This window comes from Seriola aureovittata, chromosome 11 (assembly GCF_021018895.1).
Source record: "Seriola aureovittata isolate HTS-2021-v1 ecotype China chromosome 11, ASM2101889v1, whole genome shotgun sequence".
Lineage (NCBI taxonomy): Eukaryota > Metazoa > Chordata > Actinopteri > Carangiformes > Carangidae > Seriola > Seriola aureovittata.
Genome location: NC_079374.1, coordinates 5,240,960 through 5,250,695, shown reverse-complemented (window position 1 = coordinate 5,250,695; position 9,736 = coordinate 5,240,960).

Genomic DNA, 9,736 nt, shown 5'->3' with positions numbered 1-9,736 from the left:
CAAAGTGAGCCGAGAAAAACCTGCACCATTACACCACCAGCAGCAGCCTGGACTGTAAACGCAAGGCAGGTTGGGTCCATGGATTCATGCTGTTGATGCCAAATTCTGACCCTACCATCTGCATGCCTCAGCAAAAATCCAGATTCATCACACCAGACTACGTTTTCCCAGTCTTCAACCAGTTTTGTTGAGCCTGGATCTGCAGGATTTTATGCCTTGCACACAGCTGCATTAATAAGCAGGTGAATAGGTGTTCCTAATAAAGTGCTCGGTTAGTGTATGTTTGTATACGCAGCCAAATCATGCTACCAAGTAGCGCTGACAGCTGTTACTGTAGCCGTTGAAAGGCAGTAGCTTTCAACGGCTCTGCCTGTCCATAATCTCCCTGAAAGAGACATGAGTCTACACGCTGTCTTTAACTTAAAGCACACTAAGTACAAAAGCAAACTTGTTTTGGAAATGTGTAATATTTGTGAAAATGGTCAAATGCTGTGCTTTGAAGACAAGAATCCGAAGGTAACAACCAGGTGCGCAGTGACCCCGACACAGTTAAAATACAGTAATATTCTTTATTTGCTTGACATTATGAAACTCAGACTATGAGCTTGTTATACTGTAAAGAGGCACTTTACTCTGTGCATAATCTAGTATTTATGTTGGTTTGTCATGCGTAGGAGCCCAGTCATTTTCATAATTCTTCCTCCATAGCAAGTGTGAATTAACGCAACATCAATGAATACAATGAGCACAATATTAAAGCGTTAATCTTATATTTCTAAATTTAAGCAAGGCTTTTTCCCTTACAGATCAGTTTAAAGTTAATTTGATAAGTGTATTTACTTTGGTTTGAATATTAGGCAGCTTGTGAGAGCGTTAAGGGTGCTCCTCTTTGTTGGTAATATTTTTCAACTTATTCTGAAGGAGTGCTGCAACATTGCAATGTTTTTTAATGATTCAAATGTATGATTATAATATCGTTTTATTGATTATTATTGGTTATTTATTGATTAATATATTATAATATATTTTAATATTAATATATATTAAACAATTGTTTATTGAAAAAGATTGGACAGATTGTCTGGAAGCGACTGTCTACTGTAAATAGAATTCGGCAAATAAAAGGGGGAAGAAAAGGCTGGTGAAATGGAGAAAGGGGCTTACAGCTTAGTTTACAGTAGAACAGGAAAACTGAATGACAGATTGAACAGCTGCCTAGGAAACAAGGCGGCTCGCTGACTGGAGAACAATGGAGAGACAGGATAGGAAAGAGCTGATGGGAAACAGGTGGGCCTGCTGAGATGGAAACAGGAAGATTCTCTGCAGAGAAGGAAATGCAGTTCACAGTGATCACAGTGAAGAGACAAACATTAAGACTGGGGTCAACTGTAGGTCCAGGAAGCAATTCCAGGGTTGGTTTCAAAGGTACCATTAGTATCTAGCACCTCCATCTAGTGGACAAAGCAGGAACATACAACAATTCTCTGCATGTCCCCCAAAGTTTTCCACCCAAACTCTACATTTTTTTGTTTAACTGAGTTTTGACTTGACTCTTGAGAGAAATCAGAGGTTGCATATAACAATGATGTTTTGTATAACAAGCTAAATCTGAAGCTAATGTTCACTTACATAAATTCACTCAGGTGAGTTGGTTGACACATTGCTGTAAAAGTAAAGTTAGCATGCTGCTTAATATTCAAAATTTCATATGTGTTTTTAATTTTACTATCTTACACAATGAGACTATCCAGATGCTGCAGAAGCTTTACACTGGCTATGTTTTATCAGTATGGAGGTACATTTGTCTCAATATTATTTATGTGAACACATTCACAATCCCTGTGTAAATGTGTCACCTGTAAATATAAAACACCTTCAACAAATACAAAAAATGAATTTGTTAGATTACAAAAATATGTATAAACCAGATATGAAAATACACAAACAAATTCAACCACATAAAAGGTTTTTATGCCATAGTTAACTATGTCATTTTTTGACATTGGTGTGCCTCACTATACTATGAGTATACCATACTATACGTTGGTATACTATGATGTTTTTTTAAGTTTTTATGCCTTATTGTACTATGACGTTTTTTGACATTTTATGCCATACTATACTATGACATTTTGGATATTTTAGTGCCTTACTATACTATGACTTTTTTTTTTTTTACATTTTTATGCCTTATTATACTATGACATTTTTATGCCTTATTATACTATGACATTTTTATGCCTTAATACACTATGGCGTTTTTATGCCTTATTATAGTATTACGTTTTTTTACATTTTATGCCTTATTATACTGTGATGTTTTTTGACATTTTACGCCATACTATACTATTGTGTTTTTATGCCTTATTATACTGTGACATTTTTTGACATTTTTATGCCATACTATACTATGGCGTTTTTATTCCTTATTATACTTTGACGTTTTTTGAAATTTTTATGCCTTATTATACTATGGTGTTTTTATGCCTTATTATAGTATTACGTTTTTTGACATTTTACGCCATACTATACTATGACGTTTTTATGCCTTATTATAATATGACGTTTTTTGACATTTTTATGCCTTACTATTCTATGACGTTTTTAGACGTTTTTATGCCTTATTATACTGTGACATTTTTTGACATTTTATGCCATACTATACTATGGTGGTTTTATGCCTTAATATACTATGACGTTTTTTGACATTTTTATGCCTTATTATACTATGGTGGTTTTATGCCTTATTATACTGTGACGGTTTTTGACATTTTTATGGCTTATTATACTTTGACGTTTTTTGACATTTTTATGCCTTATTATACTATGGTGTTTTTATGCCTTATTATAGTATTACGTTTTTTGACATTTTACGCCATACTATACTATGACTTTTTTATGCCTTATTATACTATGACATTTTTTGAAATTTTATGCCATACTATACTATGGCGTTTTTATGCCTTATTATATTATGACGTTTTTTGACATTTTATGCCATACTATACTATGGCGTTTTTATGCCTTATTATACTTTGACATTTTTTGAAATTTTTATGCCTTATTATACTATGGTGTTTTTATGCCTTATTATAGTATTACGTTTTTTGACATTTTACGCCATACTATACTATGACGTTTTTATGCCTTATTATAATATGACGTTTTTTGACATTTTTATGCCTTACTATTCTATGACGTTTTTAGACGTTTTTATGCCTTATTATACTGTGACATTTTTTGACATTTTATGCCATACTATACTATGGTGGTTTTATGCCTTAATATACTATGACGTTTTTTGACATTTTTATGCCTTATTATACTATGGTGGTTTTATGCCTTATTATACTGTGACGGTTTTTGACATTTTTATGGCTTATTATACTATGACGTTTTTTGGCATTTTTATGCCTTATTATACTATGGTGTTTTTATGCCTTATTATACTATGACGGTTTTTGACATTTTTATGCCTTATTATACTATGGTGTTTTTATGCCTTATTATACTATGACATGTTTTGACATTTTATGGCATACTATACTCTGAGGCTGCACGGTGGTGCAGTGGTTAGCGCTGTCGCCTCATAGCCAAAAGGTTCCGGGTTCGAGTCACGGCTCGGCCATTGCATCTTTCTGTGTGGAGTTTGCATGTTCTCCCCATGCTTGTGAGTTCTCTCCTGGTACTCCGGCTTCCTCCCACAGTCCAAAAACTTATTATAATATGACGTGTTATGACATTTATATGCCCTATGACGTTTTTAAGGCCTTATTATACTATGACCTTTTTTGACATTTTATGCCTTATTATACTGTGACGTTTTTATGCCTTAATACACTATGGTGTTTTTATGCCTTATTATAATATGACATGTTATGACATTCTTATGCCTTACTATACTATGACGTTTTTAAGGCCTTATTATACTATGACATTTTTTGACATTTTATGCCATACTATACTATGGCGTTTTTATGCCTTAATACACTATCGTGTTTTTATGCCTTATTATAGTATTACGTTTTTTGAAATTTTTATGCCTTATTATACTATGACGTTTTTTGGCATTTTTATGCCTTATTATACTATGACGTTTTTTGACATTTTTATGCCTTACTATACTATGACATTTTTATGCCTTAATACACTATTGTGTTTTTATGCCTTATTATAGTATTACGTTTTTTGACATTTTACGCCTTACTATACTATGACGTTTTTATGCCTTATTATAATATGACGTGTTATGACATTTTTTTTGACATTTTTATGCCTTATTATACTGTGACATTTTTTGACATTTTTATGCCATACTATACTATGGCGTTTTTATGCCTTATTATATTATGACGTTTTTTGAGATTTTATGCCATACTATACTATGGCGTTTTTATGCCTTATTATACTTTGACATTTTTTGACATTTTTATGCCTTACTATACTATGACATTTTTATGCCTTAATACACTATGGCGTTTTTATGCCTTATTATAGTATTACGTTTTTTGACATTTTACGGCATACTATACTATGACGCTTTTATGCCTTATTATAATATGACGTGTTATGACATTTTTTTTGACATTTTTATGCCTTATTATACTGTGACATTTTTTGACATGTTTATGCCATACTATACTATGACATTTTTATGCCTTAATACACTATGGTGTTTTTATGCCTGATTATAGTATTACGTTTTTTGACATTTTACGCCTTACTATACTATGACGTTTTTATGCCTTATTATAATATGAAGTGTTATGACATTTTTTTTGACATTTTTATGCCTTATTATACTGTGACATTTTTTTACATTATTATGCCATACTATACTATGGCGTTTTTATGCCTTACAATACTATGACGTTTTTAAGGCCTTACTACACTATGGCGTTTTCATGCCTTATTATAATTTGACGTTTTTTGATATTTTTATTTCTTACTATTCTATGACATTTTTTGACATTTTTATGCCTTATTATACTGTGACGTTTTTATGCCTTAATACACTATGGTGTTTTTATGCCTTATTATAATGTTACGTTTTTTGACATTTTACGCCATACTATACTATGACGTTTTTATGCCTTATTATAATATGACGTGTTATGACATTCTTATGTCTTACTATACTATGACGTTTTTAAGGCCTTATTATACTATGACATTTTTTGACATTTTATGCCATACTATACTATGGCGTTTTTATTCCTTATTATAGTATTACGTTTTTTGACATTTTATGGCATACTATACTATGAGGCAGTGCAGTGGTTAACGCTGTCGCCTCACAGCCAAAAGGTTCCGGGTTCGAGTCCCGGCTCGGCCATTGTGGTGCTCGTGGGTTCTTTCTGGGTACTCCAGGTACTGTGACATTTTTATGCTATGGTGTTTTTATGCCTTATTATAGTATTACGTTTTTTGACATTTTACGCCTTACTATACTATGACGTTTTTATGCCTTATTATAATATGACTAGTTATGACATTTTTTTTGACATTTTTATGCCTTACTATACTGTGGTGTTTTTATGCCTTATTATACTTTGACGTTTTTTGACATTTTACGCCATACTATACTATGACGTTTTTATGCCTTATTATAAAATGACGTTTTTTTACATTTTTATGCCTTATTATACTATGACATGTTTTGACATTTTATGGCGTACTATACTATTAGGCTGCACGGTGGAGCAGTGGTTAGCGCTGTCGCCTCACAGCCAAACGTTCCGGGTTCGAGTCCCGGCTCGGCCATGACGTTTTTAGACATTTTTATGCCTTATTATACTGTGACATTTTTTGACATTTTATGCCATACTATACTATGGTGGTTTTATGCCTTATTATACTATGATGGTTTTTGACATTTTTATGGCTTATTATACTATGACGTTTTTTGACATTTTTATGCCTTATTATACTGTGACATTTTTTGACATTTTTATGCCATACTATACTATGGCATTTTAATTCCTTATTATACTTTGACGTTTTTTGACATTTTTATGCCTTATTATACTATGGTGGTTTTATGCCTTATTATACTATGACGTTTTTTGACATTTTTATGGCTTATTATACTATGACGTTTTTTGACATTTTTATGCCTTATTATACTATGGTATTTTTATGTCTTGTTATAGTATTAAGTTTTTAGACATTTTACGCCATACTATACTATGACGTTTTTTGGCATTTTTATGCCTTATTATACTATGACATTTTTTGACTTTTTATTCCATACTATACTATGGCGTTTTTATTCCTTATTATAGTATTACGTTTTTTGACATTTTATGGCATACTATACTATGAGGCAGTGCAGTGGTTAACGCTGTCGCCTCACAGCCAAAAGGTTCCGGGTTCGAGTCCCGGCTCGGCCATTGTGGTGCTCGTGGGTTCTTTCTGGGTACTCCAGGTACTGTGACATTTTTATGCTATGGTGTTTTTATGCCTTATTATAGTATTACGTTTTTTGACATTTTACGCCTTACTATACTATGACGTTTTTATGCCTTATTATAATATGACTAGTTATGACATTTTTTTTGACATTTTTATGCCTTACTATACTGTGGTGTTTTTATGCCTTATTATACTTTGACGTTTTTTGACATTTTACGCCATACTATACTATGACGTTTTTATGCCTTATTATAAAATGACGTTTTTTTACATTTTTATGCCTTATTATACTATGACATGTTTTGACATTTTATGGCGTACTATACTATTAGGCTGCACGGTGGAGCAGTGGTTAGCGCTGTCGCCTCACAGCCAAACGTTCCGGGTTCGAGTCCCGGCTCGGCCATGACGTTTTTAGACATTTTTATGCCTTATTATACTGTGACATTTTTTGACATTTTTATGCCATACTATACTATGGTGTTTTTATGCTTATTATACTATGATGGTTTTTGACATTTTTATGGCTTATTATACTATGACGTTTTTTGACATTTTTATGCCTTATTATACTGTGACATTTTTTGACATTTTTATGCCACACTATACTATGGCATTTTAATTCCTTATTATACTTTGACGTTTTTTGACATTTTTATGCCTTATTATACTATGGTGGTTTTATGCCTTATTATACTATGACGGTTTTGACATTTTTATGGCTTATTATACTATGACGTTTTTTGACATTTTTATGCCTTATTATACTATGGTATTTTTATGTCTTGTTATAGTATTAAGTTTTTAGACATTTTACGCCATACTATACTATGACGTTTTTTGGCATTTTTATGCCTTATTATACTATGACGTTTTTTGACATTTTTATGCCTTACTATTCTATGATGTTTTTAGACATTTTTATGCCTTATTATACTGTGACATTTTTGGACATTTTTATGCCATACTATACTATGGTGTTTTTATGCCTTATTATACTATGACGGTTTTTGACGTTTTTATGCCTTATTATACTATGACGTTTTTTGACATTTTTATGCCTTATTATACTATGGTGTTTTTATGCCTTGTTATAGTATTACGTTTTTTGACATTTTACGCCATACTATACTCTGACTTTTTTATGCCTTATTATACTATGACATTTTTTGACATTTTTATGCCTTATTATACTATGACGTTTTTTTGACATTTTTATGCTTATTATACTATGACGTTTTTTGACATTTTTATGCCTTATTATACTATGACATTTTTTGACATTTTTATGCCTTACTATTCTATGACATTTTTAGACATTTTTGTGCCTTATTATACTGTGACATTTTTTGACATTTTTATGCCATACTATACTATGGTGGTTTTATGCCTTATTATTCTATGACGGTTTTGACATTTTTATGGCTTATTATACTATGACGTTTTTTGGTGTTTTTATGCCTTATTATACTATGACTTTTTTCGACATTTTTATGCCTTACTATTCTATGACGTTTTTAGACATTTTTATGCCTTATTATACTGTGACGTTTTTTGGCATTTTTATGCCTTATTATACTATGACGTTTTTTTGTCATTTTTATGCCTTACTATTCTATGACATTTTTAGACATTTTTATGCCTTATTATACTGTGACATTTTTTGACATTTTATGCCATACTATACTATGACATTTTTTGACATTTTATGCCATACTATACTATGGTGGTTTTATGCCTTATTATACTATGACGGTTTTTGACGTTTTTATGCCTTATTATACTATGACGTTTTTTGGCATTTTTGGCATTTTTATGACTTATTATACCATGACGTTTTTTGACATTTTTATACCTTACTATTCTATGATGTTTTTAGACATTTTTAAGCCTTATTATACTGTGACATTTTTTGACATTTTATGCCATACTATACTATGGTGGTTTTATGCCTTATTATACTATGACGGTTTTTGACGTTTTTATGCCTTATTATACTATGACGTTTTTTGACATTTTTATGCCTTATTATACTATGGTGTTTTTATGCCTTGTTATAGTATTACGTTTTTTGACATTTTACGCCATACTATACTCTGACTTTTTTATGCCTTATTATACTATGACATTCTTTGAAATTTTTATGCCTTATTATACTATGACGTTTTTTGACATTTTTATGCCTTATTATACTATGACGTTTTTTGGCATTTTTATGCCTTATTATACTATGACATTTTTTGACATTTTTATGCCTTACTATTCTATGAAATTTTTAGACATTTTTATGCCTTATTATACTGTGACATTTTTTGACATTTTATGCCATACTATACTATGGTGGTTTTATGCCTTATTATTCTATGACGGTTTTTGACATTTTTATGGCTTATTATACTATGACGTTTTTTGGTGTTTTTATGCCTTATTATACTATGACTTTTTTCGACATTTTTATGCCTTACTATTCTATGACGTTTTTAGACATTTTTATGCCTTATTATACTGTGACGTTTTTTGGCATTTTTATGCCTTATTATACTATGACGTTTTTTTGTCATTTTTATGCCTTACTATTCTATGACATTTTTAGACATTTTTATGCCTTATTATACTGTGACATTTTTTGACATTTTATGCCATACTATACTATGACATTTTTTGACATTTTATGCCATACTATACTATGGTGGTTTTATGCCTTATTATACTATGACGGTTTTTGACGATTTTATGCCTTATTATACTATGACGTTTTTTGACATTTTTATGCCTTATTATACTATGGTGTTTTTATGCCTTGTTATAGTATTAAGTTTTTTGACATTTTTATGCCTTACTATTCTATGATGTTTTTAGACATTTTTATGCCTTATTATACTGTGACATTTTTTGACATTTTATGCCATACTATACTATGGTGGTTTTATGCCTTATTATACTATGACGGTTTTTGACGTTTTTATGCCTTATTATACTATGACGTTTTTTGGCATTTTTGGCATTTTTATGCCTTATTATACCATGACGTTTTTTGACATTTTTATACCTTACTATTCTATGATGTTTTTAGACATTTTTAAGCCTTATTATACTGTGACATTTTTTGACATTTTATGCCATACTATACTATGGTGGTTTTATGCCTTATTATACTATGACGGTTTTTGACGTTTTTATGCCTTATTATACTATGACGTTTTTTGACATTTTTATGCCTTATTATACTATGGTGTTTTTATGCCTTGTTATAGTATTAAGATTTTTGACATTTTACGCCATACTATACTATGACTTTTTTATGCCTTATTATACTATGACA